The sequence below is a fragment of the Hyperolius riggenbachi genome, chromosome 12, assembly GCF_040937935.1.
Source record: "Hyperolius riggenbachi isolate aHypRig1 chromosome 12, aHypRig1.pri, whole genome shotgun sequence".
Classification (NCBI taxonomy): domain Eukaryota; kingdom Metazoa; phylum Chordata; class Amphibia; order Anura; family Hyperoliidae; genus Hyperolius; species Hyperolius riggenbachi.
Window position 1 is genome coordinate 93,976,780 of NC_090657.1, and position 21,695 is coordinate 93,998,474.

A 21,695-nucleotide genomic window follows, 5' to 3' on the forward strand; every position below is an offset into this window, starting at 1 on the left:
ACCTCAGGTATAATATCGCTCAGCATCGCCCCATACACAGACCTCAGGTATAATATCGCTCAGCATGGCCCTATACACAGACCTCAGTTATAATATCGCTCAGTATTGCCCCATACACAGACCTCAGGTATAATATCGCTCAGCATTGCCCCATACACAGACCTCAGGTATAATATCGCTCAGCATCGCCCCATACACAGACCTCAGGTATAATATCGCTCAGCATGGCCCTATACACAGACCTCAGGTATAATATCGCTCAGTATTGCCCCATACACAGACCTCAGGTATAATATCGCTCAGCATTGCCCCATACACAGACCTCAGGTATAATATCGCTCAGTATTGCCCCATACACAGACCTCAGGTATAATATCGCTCAGCATTGCCCCATACACAGACCTCAGGTATAATATCGCTCAGCATCGCCCCATACACAGACCTCAGGTATAATATCGCTCAGCATCGCCCCATACACAGACCTCAGGTATAATATATCGCTCAGTATCGCCCTATACACAGACCTCAGGTATATTATCGCTCAGCATCGCCCCATACACAGACCTCAGGTATAATATCGCTCAGCATTGCCCCATACACAGACCTCAGGTATAATATCGCTCAGCATTGCCCCATACACAGACCTCAGGTATAATATCGCTCAGCATTGCCCCGTACACAGACCTCAGGTATAATATCGCTCAACATCGCCCCATACACAGACCTCAGGTATAATATCGCTTAGCATCGCCCCATACACAGACCTCAGGTATAATATCGCTCAGCATCGCCCCATACACAGACCTCAGGTATAATATCGCTCAGCATCACCCCATACACAGACCTCAGGTATAATATCGCTCAGCATCGCCCCATACACAGACCTCAGGTATAATATCGCTCAGCATCGCCCCATACACAGACCTCAGGTATAATATCGCTCAGTATCGCCCTATACACAGACCTCAGGTATAATATCGCTCAGCATCGCCCCATACACAGACCTCAGGTATAATATCGCTCAGCATCGCCCCATACACAGACCTCAGGTATAATATCGCTCAGCATCGCCCCATACACAGACCTCAGGTATAATATCGCTCAGCATGGCCCTATACACAGACCTCAGGTATAATATCGCTCAGTATTGCCCCATACACAGACCTCAGGTATAATATCGCTCAGCATTGCCCCATACACAGACCTCAGGTATAATATCGCTCAGCATCGCCCCATACACAGACCTCAGGTATAATATCGCTCAGCATGGCCCTATACACAGACCTCAGGTATAATATCGCTCAGTATTGCCCCATACACAGACCTCAGGTATAATATCGCTGAGCATGGCCCTATACACAGACCTCAGGTATAATATCGCTCAGCATCGCCCCATACACAGACCTCAGGTATAATATCGCTCAGCATGGCCCTATACACAGACCTCAGGTATAATATCGCTCAGTATTGCCCCATACACAGACCTCAGGTATAATATCGCTCAGCATTGCCCCATACACAGACCTCAGGTATAATATCGCTCAGTATTGCCCCATACACAGACCTCAGGTATAATATCGCTCAGCATTGCCCCATACACAGACCTCAGGTATAATATCGCTCAGTATTGCCCCATACAGAGACCTCAGGTATAATATCGCTCAGCATCGCCCCATACACAGACCTCAGGTATAATATCGCTCAGTATCGCCCTATACACAGACCTCAGGTATAATATCGCTCAGCATCGCCCCATACAGAGACCTCAGGTATAATATCGCTCAGCATCACCCCATACACAGACCTCAGGTATAATATCGCTCAGCATGGCCCCATACACAGACCTCAGGTATAATATCGCTCAGCATCGCCCCATACACAGACCTCAGGTATAATATCGCTCAGCATCGCCCCATACACAGACCTCAGGTATAATATCGCTCAGCATCGCCCCATACACAGACCTCAGGTATAATATATCGCTCAGTATCGCCCTATACACAGACCTCAGGTATATTATCGCTCAGCATCGCCCCATACACAGACCTCAGGTATAATATCGCTCAGCATTGCCCCATACACAGACCTCAGGTATAATATCGCTCAGCATTGCCCCGTACACAGACCTCAGGTATAATATCGCTCAGCATCGCCCCATACACAGACCTCAGGTATAATATCGCTCAGCATCGCCCCATACACAGACCTCAGGTATAATATCGCTCAGTATCGCCCTATACACAGACCTCAGGTATATTATCGCTCAGCATCGCCCCATACACAGACCTCAGGTATAATATCGCTCAGCATTGCCCCATACACAGACCTCAGGTATAATATCGCTCAGCATTGCCCCATACACAGACCTCAGGTATAATATCGCTCAGCATTGCCCCGTACACAGACCTCAGGTATAATATCGCTCAGCATCGCCCCATACACAGACCTCAGGTATAATATCGCTCAGCATCGCCCCATACACAGACCTCAGGTATAATATCGCTCAGCATCGCCCCATACACAGACCTCAGGTATAATATCGCTCAGCATCGCCCCATACACAGACCTCAGGTATAATATCGCTCAGCATCGCCCCATACACAGACCTCAGGTATAATATCGCTCAGCATCGCCCCATACACAGACCTCAGGTATAATATCGCTCAGTATCGCCCCATACACAGACCTCAGGTATAATATCGCTCAGCATCGCCCCATACACAGACCTCAGGTATAATATCGCTCAGCATCGCCCCATACACAGACCTCAGGTATAATATCGCTCAGCATCGCCCCATACACAGACCTCAGGTATAATATCGCTCAGCATGGCCCTATACACAGACCTCAGGTATAATATCGCTCAGTATTGCCCCATACACAGACCTCAGGTATAATATCGCTCAGCATTGCCCCATACACAGACCTCAGGTATAATATCGCTCAGCATCGCCCCATACACAGACCTCAGGTATAATATCGCTCAGCATGGCCCCATACACAGACCTCAGGTATAATATCGCTCAGCATCGCCCCATACACAGACCTCAGGTATAATATCGCTCAGCATCGCCCCATACACAGACCTCAGGTATAATATCGCTCAGCATCGCCCCATACACAGACCTCAGGTATAATATATCGCTCAGTATCGCCCTATACACAGACCTCAGGTATATTATCGCTCAGCATCGCCCCATACACAGACCTCAGATATAATATCGCTCAGCATTGCCCCGTACACAGACCTCAGGTATAATATCGCTCAGCATTGCCCCGTACACAGACCTCAGGTATAATATCGCTCAGCATCGCCCCATACACAGACCTCAGGTATAATATCGCTCAGCACCGCCCCATACACAGACCTCAGGTATAATATCGCTCAGCATCGCCCCATACACAGACCTCAGGTATAATATCGCTCAGCATCGCCCCATACACAGACCTCAGGTATAATATCGCTCAGCATGGCCCTATACACAGACCTCAGGTATAATATCGCTCAGTATTGCCCCATACACAGATCTCAGGTATAATATCGCTGAGCATCGCCCCATACACAGACCTCAGGTATAATATCGCTCAGCATCGCCCTATACACAGACCTCAGGTATAATATCGCTCAGCATCGCCCCATACACAGACCTCAGGTATAATATCGCTCAGCATCGCCCCATACACAGACCTCAGGTATATTATCGCTCAGCATCGCCCCATACACAGACCGCAGGTATAATATCGCTCAGCATGGCCCTATACACAGACCTCAGGTATAATATCGCTCAGCATCGCCCCATACACAGACCTCAGGTATAATATCGCTAAGTATCGCCCCATACACAGACCTCAGGTATAATATCGCTCAGCATCGCCCTATACACAGACCTCAGGTATAATATCGCTCAGCATCGCCCCATACACAGACCTCAGGTATAATATCGCTCAGCATCGCCCCATACACAGACCTCAGGTATAATATCGCTCAGCATCGCCCCATACACAGACCTCAGGTATAATATCGCTCAGCATGGCCCTATACACAGACCTCAGGTATAATATCGCTCAGTATTGCCCCATACACAGACCTCAGGTATAATATCGCTCAGTATTGCCCCATACACAGACCTCAGGTATAATATCGTTCAGCATTGCCCCATACACAGACCTCAGGTATAATATCGTTCAGCATTGCCGCATACATAGACCTCAGGTATAATATAGCTCAGCATCGCCCCATACACAGACCTCAGGTATAATATCGCTCAGTATTGCCCCATACACAGACCTCAGGTATAATATCGCTCAGCATCGCCCCATACACAGACCTCAGGTATAATATCGCTCAGCATGGCCCCATACACGGACCTCAGGTATAATATCGCTCAGCATCGCCCCATACACGGACCTCAGGTATAATATCGCTCAGCATCGCCCCATACACAGACCTCAGGTATAATATCGCTCAGTATTGCCCCATACACAGACCTCAGGTATAATATCGCTCAGCATTGCCCCATACACAGACCTCAGGTATAATATCGCTCAGTATTGCCCCATACACAGACCTCAGGTATAATATCGTTCAGCATTGCCCCATACACTGACCTCTGGTATAATATCGTTCAGCATTGCCGCATACATAGACCTCAGGTATAATATCGCTCAGCATCGCCCCATACACAGACCTCAGGTATAATATCGCTCAGTATTGCCCCATACACAGACCTCAGGTATAATATCGCTCAGCATCACCCCATACACAGACCTCAGGTATAATATCGCTCAGCATGGCCCCATACACAGACCTCAGGTATAATATCGCTCAGCATCGCCCCATACACAGACCTCAGGTATAATATCGCTCAGCATCGCCCCATACACAGACCTCAGGTATAATATCGCTCAGCATCGCCCCATACACAGACCTCAGGTATAATATCGCTCAGCATCGCCCCATACACAGACCTCAGGTATAATATCGCTCAGCATCGCCCCATATGTGTATGGGGCGATACACAGACCTCAGGTATAATATCGCTCAGCATGGCCCTATACACAGACCTCAGGTATAATATCGCTCAGTATTGCCCCATACACAGACCTCAGGTATAATATCGCTCAGCATTGCCCCATACACAGACCTCAGGTATAATATCGCTCAGTATTGCCCCATACACAGACCTCAGGTATAAAATCGCTCAGTATTGCCCCATACACAGACCTCAGGTATAAAATCGCTCAGCATTGCCCCATACACAGACCTCAGGTATAATATCGCTCAGTATTGCCCCATACAGAGACCTCAGGTATAATATCGCTCAGCATCGCCCCATACACAGACTTCAGGTATAATATCGCTCAGTATCGCCCTATACACAGACCTCAGGTATAATATCGCTCAGCATCGCCCCATACAGAGACCTCAGGTATAATATCGCTCAGCATCACCCCATACAGAGACCTCAGGTATAATATCGCTCAGCATCACCCCATACACAGACCTCAGGTATAATATCGCTCAGCATGGCCCCATACACAGACCTCAGGTATAATATCGCTCAGCATCGCCCCATACACAGACCTCAGGTATAATATCGCTCAGCATCGCCCGATACACAGACCTCAGGTATAATATCGCTCAGCATCGCCCCATACACAGACCTCAGGTATAATATCGCTCAGCATCGCCCCATACACAGATCTCAGGTATAATATCGCTGAGCATCGCCCCATACACAGACCTCAGGTATAATATCGCTCAGCATCGCCCTATACACAGACCTCAGGTATAATATCGCTCAGCATCGCCCCATACACAGACCTCAGGTATAATATCGCTCAGCATCGCCCCATACACAGACCTCAGGTATAATATCGCTCAGCATCGCCCCATACACAGACCTCAGGTATAATATCGCTCAGCATGGCCCTATACACAGACCTCAGGTATAATATCGCTCAGTATTGCCCCATACACAGACCTCAGGTATAATATCGCTCAGTATTGCCCCATACACAGACCTCAGGTATAATATCGTTCAGCATTGCCCCATACACAGACCTCAGGTATAATATCGCTCAGCATCGCCCCATACACAGACCTCAGGTATAATATCGCTCAGCATCGCCCCATACACAGACCTCAGGTATAATATCGCTCAGCATGGCCCTATACACAGACCTCAGGTATAATATCGCTCAGTATTGCCCCATACACAGACCTCAGGTATAATATCGCTCAGTATTGCCCCATACACAGACCTCAGGTATAATATCGCTCAGCATCGCCCCATATGTGTATGGGGCGATACACAGACCTCAGGTATAATATCGCTCAGCATGGCCCTATACACAGACCTCAGGTATAATATCGCTCAGTATTGCCCCATACACAGACCTCAGGTATAATATCGCTCAGCATTGCCCCATACACAGACCTCAGGTATAATATCGCTCAGTATTGCCCCATACACAGACCTCAGGTATAAAATCGCTCAGTATTGCCCCATACACAGACCTCAGGTATAAAATCGCTCAGCATTGCCCCATACACAGACCTCAGGTATAATATCGCTCAGTATTGCCCCATACAGAGACCTCAGGTATAATATCGCTCAGCATCGCCCCATACACAGACTTCAGGTATAATATCGCTCAGTATCGCCCTATACACAGACCTCAGGTATAATATCGCTCAGCATCGCCCCATACAGAGACCTCAGGTATAATATCGCTCAGCATCACCCCATACAGAGACCTCAGGTATAATATCGCTCAGCATCACCCCATACACAGACCTCAGGTATAATATCGCTCAGCATGGCCCCATACACAGACCTCAGGTATAATATCGCTCAGCATCGCCCCATACACAGACCTCAGGTATAATATCGCTCAGCATCGCCCGATACACAGACCTCAGGTATAATATCGCTCAGCATCGCCCCATACACAGACCTCAGGTATAATATCGCTCAGCATCGCCCCATACACAGATCTCAGGTATAATATCGCTGAGCATCGCCCCATACACAGACCTCAGGTATAATATCGCTCAGCATCGCCCTATACACAGACCTCAGGTATAATATCGCTCAGCATCGCCCCATACACAGACCTCAGGTATAATATCGCTCAGCATCGCCCCATACACAGACCTCAGGTATAATATCGCTCAGCATCGCCCCATACACAGACCTCAGGTATAATATCGCTCAGCATGGCCCTATACACAGACCTCAGGTATAATATCGCTCAGTATTGCCCCATACACAGACCTCAGGTATAATATCGCTCAGTATTGCCCCATACACAGACCTCAGGTATAATATCGTTCAGCATTGCCCCATACACAGACCTCAGGTATAATATCGTTCAGCATTGCCGCATACATAGACCTCAGGTATAATATCGCTCAGCATCGCCCCATACACAGACCTCAGGTATAATATCGCTCAGTATTGCCCCATACACAGACCTCAGGTATAATATCGCTCAGCATGGCCCCATACACAGACCTCAGGTATAATATCGCTCAGCATCGCCCCATACACGGACCTCAGGTATAATATCGCTCAGCATCGCCCCATACACAGACCTCAGGTATAATATCGCTCAGTATTGCCCCATACACAGACCTCAGGTATAATATCGCTCAGCATTGCCCCATACACAGACCTCAGGTATAATATCGCTCAGTATTGCCCCATACACAGACCTCAGGTATAATATCGTTCAGCATTGCCCCATACACAGACCTCAGGTATAATATCGTTCAGCATTGCCGCATACATAGACCTCAGGTATAATATCGCTCAGCATCGCCCCATACACAGACCTCAGGTATAATATCGCTCAGTATTGCCCCATACACAGACCTCAGGTATAATATCGCTCAGCATCACCCCATACACAGACCTCAGGTATAATATCGCTCAGCATGGCCCCATACACAGACCTCAGGTATAATATCGCTCAGCATCGCCCCATACACAGACCTCAGGTATAATATCGCTCAGCATCGCCCCATACACAGACCTCAGGTATAATATCGCTCAGCATCGCCCCATACACAGACCTCAGGTATAATATCGCTCAGCATCGCCCCATACACAGACCTCAGGTATAATATCGCTCAGCATCGCCCCATACACAGACCTCAGGTATAATATCGCTCAGCATCGCCCCATACACAGACCTCAGGTATAATATCGCTCAGCATCGCCCCATACACAGACCTCAGGTATAATATCGCTCAGCATCGCCCCATACACAGACCTCAGGTATAATATCGCTCAGTATCGCCCCATACACAGACCTCAGGTATAATATCGCTCAGCATCGCCCCATACACAGACCTCAGGTATAATATCGCTCAGCATCGCCCCATACACAGACCTCAGGTATATTATCGCTCAGCATCGCCCCATACACAGACCTCAGGTATAATATCGCTCAGCATGGCCCTATACACAGACCTCAGGTATAATATCGCTCAGTATTGCCCCATACACAGACCTCAGGTATAATATCGCTCAGCATTGCCCCATACACAGACCTCAGGTATAATATCGCTCAGCATCGCCCCATACACAGACCTCAGGTATAATATCGCTCAGCATGGCCCTATACACAGACCTCAGGTATAATATCGCTCAGTATTGCCCCATACACAGACCTCAGGTATAATATCGCTGAGCATGGCCCTATACACAGACCTCAGGTATAATATCGCTCAGCATCGCCCCATACACAGACCTCAGGTATAATATCGCTCAGCATGGCCCTATACACAGACCTCAGGTATAATATCGCTCAGTATTGCCCCATACACAGACCTCAGGTATAATATCGCTCAGCATTGCCCCATACACAGACCTCAGGTATAAAATCGCTCAGCATGGCCCTATACACAGACCTCAGGTATAATATCGCTCAGTATTGCCCCATACACAGACCTCAGGTATAATATCGCTCAGTATTGCCCCATACACAGACCTCAGGTATAATATCGCTCAGTATTGCCCCATACAGAGACCTCAGGTATAATATCGCTCAGCATCGCCCCATACACAGACTTCAGATATAATATCGCTCAGTATCGCCCTATACACAGACCTCAGGTATAATATCGCTCAGCATCGCCCCATACAGAGACCTCAGGTATAATATCGCTCAGCATCACCCCATACACAGACCTCAGGTATAATATATCGCTCAGTATCGCCCTATACACAGACCTCAGGTATATTATCGCTCAGCATCGCCCCATACACAGACCTCAGGTATAATATCGCTCAGCATTGCCCCATACACAGACCTCAGGTATAATATCGCTCAGCATTGCCCCGTACACAGACCTCAGGTATAATATCGCTCAGCATTGCCCCGTACACAGACCTCAGGTATAATATCGCTCAGCATCGCCCCGTACACAGACCTCAGGTATAATATCGCTCAGCATCGCCCCATACACAGACCTCAGGTATAATATCGCTCAGCATCGCCCCATACACAGACCTCAGGTATAATATCGCTCAGTATTGCCCCATACACAGACCTCAGGTATAATATCGCTCAGCATTGCCCCATACACAGACCTCAGGTATAATATCGCTCAGTATTGCCCCGTACACAGACCTCAGGTATAATATCGCTCAGTATTGCCCCGTACACAGACCTCAGGTATAATATCGCTCAGCATTGCCCCGTACACAGACCTCAGGTATAATATCGCTCAGCATTGCCCCGTACACAGACCTCAGGTATAATATCGCTCAGCATCGCCCCATACACAGACCTCAGGTATAATATCGCTCAGCATCGCCCCATACACAGACCTCAGGTATAATATCGCTCAGCATTGCCCCATACACAGACCTCAGGTATAATATCGCTCAGCATCGCACCATACACAGACCTCAGGTATAATATCGCTCAGCATCGCCCCATACACAGACCTCAGGTATAATATCGCTCAGCATCGCCCCATACACAGACCTCAGGTATAATATCGCTCAGCATCGCCCCATACACAGACCTCAGGTATAATATCGCTCAGCATCGCCCCATACACAGACCTCAGGTATAATATCGCTCAGCATCGCCCCATACACAGACCTCAGGTATAATATCGATCAGCATCGCCCCATACACAGACCTCAGGTATAATATCGCTCAGCATCGCCCCATACACAGACCTCAGGTATAATATCGCTCAGCATGGCCCCATACACAGACCTCAGGTATAATATCGCTCAGCATCGCCCCATACACAGACCTCAGGTATAATATCGCTCAGCATGGCCCTATACACAGACCTCAGGTATAATATCGCTCAGGATTGCCCCATACACAGACCTCAGGTATAATATCGCTCAGCATTGCCCCATACACAGACCTCAGGTATAATATCGCTCAGTATTGCCCCATACACAGACCTCAGGTATAATATCGCTCAGTATTGCCCCATACACAGACCTCAGGTATAATATCGCTCAGTATTGCCCCATACACAGACCTCAGGTATAATATCGCTCAGCATTGCCCCATACACAGACCTCAGGTATAATATCGCTCAGTATTGCCCCATACAGAGACCTCAGGTATAATATCGCTCAGCATCACCCCATACACAGACCTCAGGTATAATATCGCTCAGTATCGCCCTATACACAGACCTCAGGTATAATATCGCTCAGCATCGCCCCATACAGAGACCTCAGGTATAATATCGCTCAGCATCACCCCATACACAGACCTCAGGTATAATATCGCTCAGCATGGCCCCATACACAGACCTCAGGTATAATATCGCTCAGCATCGCCCCATACACAGACCTCAGGTATAATATCGCTCAGCATCGCCCCATACACAGACCTCAGGTATAATATCGCTCAGCATCGCCCCATACACAGACCTCAGGTATAATATATCGCTCAGTATCGCCCTATACACAGACCTCAGGTATATTATCGCTCAGCATCGCCCCATACACAGACCTCAGGTATAATATCGCTCAGCATTGCCCCATACACAGACCTCAGATATAATATCGCTCAGCATTGCCCCGTACACAGACCTCAGGTATAATATCGCTCAGCATTGCCCCGTACACAGACCTCAGGTATAATATCGCTCAGCATCGCCCCATACACAGACCTCAGGTATAATATCGCTCAGCACCGCCCCATACACAGACCTCAGGTATAATATCGCTCAGCATCGCCCCATACACAGACCTCAGGTATAATATCGCTCAGCATCGCCCCATACACAGACCTCAGGTATAATATCGCTCAGCATGGCCCTATACACAGACCTCAGGTATAATATCGCTCAGTATTGCCCCATACACAGATCTCAGGTATAATATCGCTGAGCATCGCCCCATACACAGACCTCAGGTATAATATCGCTCAGCATCGCCCTATACACAGACCTCAGGTATAATATCGCTCAGCATCGCCCCATACACAGACCTCAGGTATAATATCGCTCAGCATAGCCCCATACACAGACCTCAGGTATAATATCGCTCAGCATCGCCCCATACACAGACCTCAGGTATAATATCGCTCAGCATGGCCCTATACACAGACCTCAGGTATAATATCGCTCAGTATTGCCCCATACACAGACCTCAGGTATAATATCGCTCAGTATTGCCCCATACACAGACCTCAGGTATAATATCGTTCAGCATTGCCCCATACACAGACCTCAGGTATAATATCGTTCAGCATTGCCGCATACATAGACCTCAGGTATAATATCGCTCAGCATCGCCCCATACACAGACCTCAGGTATAATATCGCTCAGTATTGCCCCATACACAGACCTCAGGTATAATATCGCTCAGCATCGCCCCATACACAGACCTCAGGTATAATATCGCTCAGCATGGCCCCATACACAGACCTCAGGTATAATATCGCTCAGCATCGCCCCATACACGGACCTCAGGTATAATATCGCTCAGCATCGCCCCATACACAGACCTCAGGTATAATATCGCTCAGCATCGCCCCATACACAGACCTCAGGTATAATATCGCTCAGCATCGCCCCATACACAGACCTCAGGTATAATATATCGCTCAGTATCGCCCTATACACAGACCTCAGGTATATTATCGCTCAGCATCGCCCCATACACAGACCTCAGGTATAATATCGCTCAGCATTGCCCCATACACAGACCTCAGATATAATATCGCTCAGCATTGCCCCGTACACAGACCTCAGGTATAATATCGCTCAGCATTGCCCCGTACACAGACCTCAGGTATAATATCGCTCAGCATCGCCCCATACACAGACCTCAGGTATAATATCGCTCAGCACCGCCCCATACACAGACCTCAGGTATAATATCGCTCAGCATCGCCCCATACACAGACCTCAGGTATAATATCGCTCAGCATCGCCCCATACACAGACCTCAGGTATAATATCGCTCAGCATGGCCCTATACACAGACCTCAGGTATAATATCGCTCAGTATTGCCCCATACACAGATCTCAGGTATAATATCGCTGAGCATCGCCCCATACACAGACCTCAGGTATAATATCGCTCAGCATCGCCCTATACACAGACCTCAGGTATAATATCGCTCAGCATCGCCCCATACACAGACCTCAGGTATAATATCGCTCAGCATCGCCCCATACACAGACCTCAGGTATAATATCGCTCAGCATCGCCCCATACACAGACCTCAGGTATAATATCGCTCAGCATGGCCCTATACACAGACCTCAGGTATAATATCGCTCAGTATTGCCCCATACACAGACCTCAGGTATAATATCGCTCAGTATTGCCCCATACACAGACCTCAGGTATAATATCGTTCAGCATTGCCCCATACACAGACCTCAGGTATAATATCGTTCAGCATTGCCGCATACATAGACCTCAGGTATAATATCGCTCAGCATCGCCCCATACACAGACCTCAGGTATAATATCGCTCAGTATTGCCCCATACACAGACCTCAGGTATAATATCGCTCAGCATCGCCCCATACACAGACCTCAGGTATAATATCGCTCAGCATGGCCCCATACACAGACCTCAGGTATAATATCGCTCAGCATCGCCCCATACATGGACCTCAGGTATAATATCGCTCAGCATCGCCCCATACACAGACCTCAGGTATAATATCGCTCAGTATTGCCCCATACACAGACCTCAGGTATAATATCGCTCAGCATTGCCCCATACACAGACCTCAGGTATAATATCGCTCAGTATTGCCCCATACACAGACCTCAGGTATAATATCGTTCAGCATTGCCCCATACACTGACCTCAGGTATAATATCGTTCAGCATTGCCGCATACATAGACCTCAGGTATAATATCGCTCAGCATCGCCCCATACACAGACCTCACGTATAATATCGCTCAGTATTGCCCCATACACAGACCTCAGGTATAATATCGCTCAGCATCACCCCATACACAGACCTCAGGTATAATATCGCTCAGCATGGCCCCATACACAGACCTCAGGTATAATATCGCTCAGCATCGCCCCATACACAGACCTCAGGTATAATATCGCTCAGCATCGCCCCATACACAGACCTCAGGTATAATATCGCTCAGCATCGCCCCATACACAGACCTCAGGTATAATATCGCTCAGCATCGCCCCATACACAGACCTCAGGTATAATATCGCTCAGCATCGCCCCATACACAGACCTCAGGTATAATATCGCTCAGCATCGCCCCATACACAGACCTCAGGTATAATATCGCTCAGCATCGCCCCATACACAGACCTCAGGTATAATATCGCTCAGCATCGCCCCATACACAGACCTCAGGTATAATATCGCTCAGTATCGCCCCATACACAGACCTCAGGTATAATATCGCTCAGCATCGCCCCATACACAGACCTCAGGTATAATATCGCTCAGCATCGCCCCATACACAGACCTCAGGTATAATATCGCGCAGCATCGCCCCATACACAGACCTCAGGTATAATATCGCTCAGCATGGCCCTATACACAGACCTCAGGTATAATATCGCTCAGTATTGCCCCATACACAGACCTCAGGTATAATATCGCTCAGCATTGCCCCATACACAGACCTCAGGTATAATATCGCTCAGCATCGCCCCATACACAGACCTCAGGTATAATATCGCTCAGCATGGCCCTATACACAGACCTCAGGTATAATATCGCTCAGTATTGCCCCATACACAGACCTCAGGTATAATATCGCTGAGCATGGCCCTATACACAGACCTCAGGTAAAATATCGCTCAGCATCGCCCCATACACATACCTCAGGTATAATATCGCTCAGCATGGCCCTATACACAGACCTCAGGTATAATATCGCTCAGTATTGCCCCATACACAGACCTCAGGTATAATATCGCTCAGCATTGCCCCATACACAGACCTCAGGTATAATATCGCTCAGTATTGCCCCATACACAGACCTCAGGTATAAAATCGCTCAGCATTGCCCCATACACAGACCTCAGGTATAATATCGCTCAGTATTGCCCCATACAGAGACCTCAGGTATAATATCGCTCAGCATCGCCCCATACACAGACTTCAGGTATAATATCGCTCAGTATCGCCCTATACACAGACCTCAGGTATAATATCGCTCAGCATCGCCCCATACAGAGACCTCAGGTATAATATCGCTCAGCATCACCCCATACACAGACCTCAGGTATAATATCGCTCAGCATGGCCCCATACACAGACCTCAGGTATAATATCGCTCAGCATCGCCCCATACACAGACCTCAGGTATAATATCGCTCAGCATCGCCCCATACACAGACCTCAGGTATAATATCGCTCAGCATCGCCCCATACACAGACCTCAGGTATAATATCGCTCAGCATCGCCCCATACACAGATCTCAGGTATAATATCGCTGAGCATCGCCCCATACACAGACCTCAGGTATAATATCGCTCAGCATCGCCCTATACACAGACCTCAGGTATAATATCGCTCAGCATCGCCCCATACACAGACCTCAGGTATAATATCGCTCAGCATCGCCCCATACACAGACCTCAGGTATAATATCGCTCAGCATCGCCCCATACACAGACCTCAGGTATAATATCGCTCAGCATGGCCCTATACACAGACCTCAGGTATAATATCGCTCAGTATTGCCCCATACACAGACCTCAGGTATAATATCGCTCAGTATTGCCCCATACACAGACCTCAGGTATAATATCGTTCAGCATTGCCCCATACACAGACCTCAGGTATAATATCGTTCAGCATTGCCGCATACATAGACCTCAGGTATAATATCGCTCAGCATCGCCCCATACACAGACCTCAGGTATAATATCGCTCAGTATTGCCCCATACACAGACCTCAGGTATAATATCGCTCAGCATCGCCCCATACACAGACCTCAGGTATAATATCGCTCAGCATGGCCCCATACACAGACCTCAGGTATAACATCGCTCAGCATCGCCCCATACACGGACCTCAGGTATAATATCGCTCAGCATCGCCCCATACACGGACCTCAGGTATAATATCGCTCAGTATTGCCCCATACACAGACCTCAGGTATAATATCGCTCAGCATTGCCCCATACACAAACCTCAGGTATAATATCGCTCAGTATTGCCCCATACACAGACCTCAGGTATAATATCGTTCAGCATTGCCCCATACACAGACCTCAGGTATAATATCGTTCAGCATTGCCGCATACATAGACCTCAGGTATAATATCGCTCAGCATCGCCCCATACACAGACCTCAGGTATAATATCGCTCAGTATTGCCCCATACACAGACCTCAGGTATAATATCGCTCAGCATCACCCCATACACAGACCTCAGGTATAATATCGCTCAGCATGGCCCCATACACAGACCTCAGGTATAATATCGCTCAGCATCGCCCCATACACAGACCTCAGGTATAATATCGCTCAGCATCGCCCCATACACAGACCTCAGGTATAATATCGCTCAGCATCGCCCCATACACAGACCTCAGGTATAATATCGCTCAGCATCGCCCCATACACAGACCTCAGGTATAATATCGCTCAGCATCGCCCCATACACAGACCTCAGGTATAATATCGCTCAGCATCGCCCCATACACAGACCTCAGGTATAATATCGCTCAGCATCGCCCCATACACAGACCTCAGGTATAATATCGCTCAGCATCGCCCCATACACAGACCTCAGGTATAATATCGCTCAGCATCGCCCCATACACAGACCTCAGGTATAATATCGCTCAGCATCGCCCCATACACAGACCTCAGGTATAATATCGCTCAGCATCGCCCCATACACAGACCTCAGGTATAATATCGCTCAGCATCGCCCCATACACAGACCTCAGGTATAATATCGCTCAGCATGGCCCTATACACAGACCTCAGGTATAATATCGCTCAGTATTGCCCCATACACAGACCTCAGGTATAATATCGCTCAGCATTGCCCCATACACAGACCTCAGGTATAATATCGCTCAGCATCGCCCCATGCACAGACCTCAGGTATAATATCGCTCAGCATGGCCCTATACACAGACCTCAGGTATAATATCGCTCAGTATTGCCCCATACACAGACCTCAGGTATAATATCGCTGAGCATTGCCCTATACACAGACCTCAGGTATAATATCGCTCAGCATCGCCCCATACACAGACCTCAGGTATAATATCGCTCAGCATGGCCCTATACACAGACCTCAGGTATAATGTCGCTCAGTATTGCCCCATACACAGACCTTAGGTATAATATCGCTCAGCATCGCCCCATACACAGACCTCAGGTATAATATCGCTCAGCATGGCCCTATACACAGACCTCAGGTATAATGTCGCTCAGTATTGCCCCATACACAGACCTTAGGTATAATATCGCTCAGCATCGCCCCATACACAGACTTCAGGTATAATATCGCTCAGTATCGCCCCATACACAGACTTCAGGTATAATATCGCTCAGTATCGCCCTATACACAGACCTCAGGTATAATATCGCTCAGCATCGCCCCATACAGAGACCTCAGGTATAATATCGCTCAGCATCACCCCATACACAGACCTCAGGTATAATATCGCTCAGCATGGCCCTATACACAGACCTCAGGTATAATATCGCTCAGTATTGCCCCATACACAGACCTCAGGTATAATATCGCTCAGCATTGCCCCATACACAGACCTCAGGTATAATATCGCTCAGCATTGCCCCATACACAGACCTCAGGTATAATATCGCTCAGTATTGCCCCATACACAGACCTCAGGTATAATATCGCTGAGCATGGCCCTATACACAGACCTCAGGTAAAATATCGCTCAGCATCGCCCCATACACAGACCTCAGGTATAATATCGCTCAGCATGGCCCTATACACAGACCTCAGGTATAATATCGCTCAGTATTGCCCCATACACAGACCTCAGGTATAATATCGCTCAGCATTGCCCCATACACAGACCTCAGGTATAATATCGCTCAGTATTGCCCCATACACAGACCTCAGGTATAAAATCGCTCAGCATTGCCCCATACACAGACCTCAGGTATAATATCGCTCAGTATTGCCCCATACAGAGACCTCAGGTATAATATCGCTCAGCATCGCCCCATACACAGACTTCAGGTATAATATCGCTCAGTATCGCCCTATACACAGACCTCAGGTATAATATCGCTCAGCATCGCCCCATACAGAGACCTCAGGTATAATATCGCTCAGCATCACCCCATACACAGACCTCAGGTATAATATCGCTCAGCATGGCCCCATACACAGACCTCAGGTATAATATCGCTCAGCATCGCCCCATACACAGACCTCAGGTATAATATCGCTCAGCATCGCCCCATACACAGACCTCAGGTATAATATCGCTCAGCATCGCCCCATACACAGACCTCAGGTATAATATCGCTCAGCATCGCCCCATACACAGATCTCAGGTATAATATCGCTGAGCATCGCCCCATACACAGACCTCAGGTATAATATCGCTCAGCATCGCCCTATACACAGACCTCAGGTATAATATCGCTCAGCATCGCCCCATACACAGACCTCAGGTATAATATCGCTCAGCATCGCCCCATACACAGACCTCAGGTATAATATCGCTCAGCATCGCCCCATACACAGACCTCAGGTATAATATCGCTCAGCATGGCCCTATACACAGACCTCAGGTATAATATCGCTCAGTATTGCCCCATACACAGACCTCAGGTATAATATCGCTCAGTATTGCCCCATACACAGACCTCAGGTATAATATCGTTCAGCATTGCCCCATACACAGACCTCAGGTATAATATCGTTCAGCATTGCCGCATACATAGACCTCAGGTATAATATCGCTCAGCATCGCCCCATACACAGACCTCAGGTATAATATCGCTCAGTATTGCCCCATACACAGACCTCAGGTATAATATCGCTCAGCATCGCCCCATACACAGACCTCAGGTATAATATCGCTCAGCATGGCCCCATACACAGACCTCAGGTATAATATCGCTCAGCATCGCCCCATACACGGACCTCAGGTATAATATCGCTCAGCATCGCCCCATACACGGACCTCAGGTATAATATCGCTCAGTATTGCCCCATACACAGACCTCAGGTATAATATCGCTCAGCATTGCCCCATACACAAACCTCAGGTATAATATCGCTCAGTATTGCCCCATACACAGACCTCAGGTATAATATCGTTCAGCATTGCCCCATACACAGACCTCAGGTATAATATCGTTCAGCATTGCCGCATACATAGACCTCAGGTATAATATCGCTCAGCATCGCCCCATACACAGACCTCAGGTATAATATCGCTCAGTATTGCCCCATACACAGACCTCAGGTATAATATCGCTCAGCATCACCCCATACACAGACCTCAGGTATAATATCGCTCAGCATGGCCCCATACACAGACCTCAGGTATAATATCGCTCAGCATCGCCCCATACACAGACCTCAGGTATAATATCGCTCAGCATCGCCCCATACACAGACCTCAGGTATAATATCGCTCAGCATCGCCCCATACACAGACCTCAGGTATAATATCGCTCAGCATCGCCCCATACACAGACCTCAGGTATAATATCGCTCAGCATCGCCCCATACACAGACCTCAGGTATAATATCGCTCAGCATCGCCCCATACACAGACCTCAGGTATAATATCGCTCAGTATTGCCCCATACACAGACCTCAGGTATAATATCGTTCAGCATTGCCCCATACACAGACCTCAGGTATAATATCGTTCAGCATTGCCGCATACATAGACCTCAGGTATAATATCGCTCAGCATCGCCCCATACACAGACCTCAGGTATAATATCGCTCAGTATTGCCCCATACACAGACCTCAGGTATAATATCGCTCAGCATCGCCCCATACACAGACCTCAGGTATAATATCGCTCAGCATCGCCCCATACACAGACCTCAGGTATAATATCGCTCAGCATCGCCCCATACACGGACCTCAGGGATAATATCGCTCAGCATCGCCCCATACACGGACCTCAGGTATAATATCGCTCAGCATCGCCCCATACACAGACCTCAGGTATAATATCGCTCAGCATCGCCCCATACACAGACCTCAGGTATAATATCGCTCAGCATCGCCCCATACACAGACCTCAGGTATAATATCGCTCAGCATCGCCCCATACACAGACCTCAGGTATAATATCGCTCAGCATCGCCCCATACACAGACCTCAGGTATAATATCGCTCAGCATCGCCCCATACACAGACCTCAGGTATAATATCGCTCAGCATGGCCCTATACACAGACCTCAGGTATAATATCGCTCAGTATTGCCCCATACACAGACCTCAGGTATAATATCGCTCAGCATTGCCCCATACACAGACCTCAGGTATAATATCGCTCAGCATCGCCCCATGCACAGACCTCAGGTATAATATCGCTCAGCATGGCCCTATACACAGACCTCAGGTATAATATCGCTCAGTATTGCCCCATACACAGACCTCAGGTATAATATCGCTGAGCATGGCCCTATACACAGACCTCAGGTATAATATCGCTCAGCATCGCCCCATACACAGACCTCAGGTATAATATCGCTCAGCATGGCCCTATACACAGACCTCAGGTATAATGTCGCTCAGTATTGCCCCATACACAGACCTTAGGTATAATATCGCTCAGCATTGCCCCATACACAGACCTCAGGTATAATATCGCTCAGTATTGCCCCATACACAGACCTCAGGTATAAAATCGCTCAGCATTGCCCCATACACAGACCTCAGGTATAATATCGCTCAGTATTGCCCCATACAGAGACCTCAGGTATAATATCGCTCAGCATCGCCCCATACACAGACTTCAGGTATAATATCGCTCAGTATCGCCCTATACACAGACCTCAGGTATAATATCGCTCAGCATCGCCCCATACAGAGACCTCAGGTATAATATCGCTCAGCATCACCCCATACACAGACCTCAGGTATAATATCGCTCAGCATGGCCCCATACACAGACCTCAGGTATAATATCGCTCAGCATCGCCCCATACACAGACCTCAGGTATAATATCGCTCAGCATCGCCCCATACACAGACCTCAGGTATAATATCACTCAGCATCGCCCCATACACAGACCTCAGGTATAATATATCGCTCAGTATCGCCCTATACACAGACCTCAGGTATATTATCGCTCAGCATCGCCCCATACACAGACCTCAGGTATAATATCGCTCAGCATTGCCCCATACACAGACCTCAGGTATAATATCGCTCAGCATTGCCCCATACACAGACCTCAGGTATAATATCGCTCAGCATCGCCCCATACACAGACCTCAGGTATAATATCGCTCAGCATGGCCCTATACACAGACCTCAGGTATAATATCGCTCAGTATTGCCCCATACACAGACCTCAGGTATAATATCGCTCAGTATTGCCCCATACACAGACCTCAGGTATAATATCGTTCAGCATTGCCCCATACACAGACCTCAGGTATAATATAGTTCAGCATTGCCGCATACATAGACCTCAGGTATAATATCGCTCAGCATCGCCCCATACACAGACCTCAGGTATAATATCGCTCAGTATTGCCCCATACACAGACCTCAGGTATAATATCGCTCAGCATCGCCCCATACACAGACCTCAGGTATAATATCGCTCAGCATGGCCCCATACACAGACCTCAGGTATAATATCGCTCAGCATCGCCCCATACACGGACCTCAGGTATAATATCGCTCAGCATCGCCCCATACACGGACCTCAGGTATAATATCGCTCAGTATTGCCCCATACACAGACCTCAGGTATAATATCGCTCAGCATTGCCCCATACACAAACCTCAGGTATAATATCGCTCAGTATTGCCCCATACACAGACCTCAGGTATAATATCGTTCAGCATTGCCCCATACACAGACCTCAGGTATAATATCGTTCAGCATTGCCGCATACATAGACCTCAGGTATAATATCGCTCAGCATCGCCCCATACACAGACCTCAGGTATAATATCGCTCAGTATTGCCCCATACACAGACCTCAGGTATAATATCGCTCAGCATCACCCCATACACAGACCTCAGGT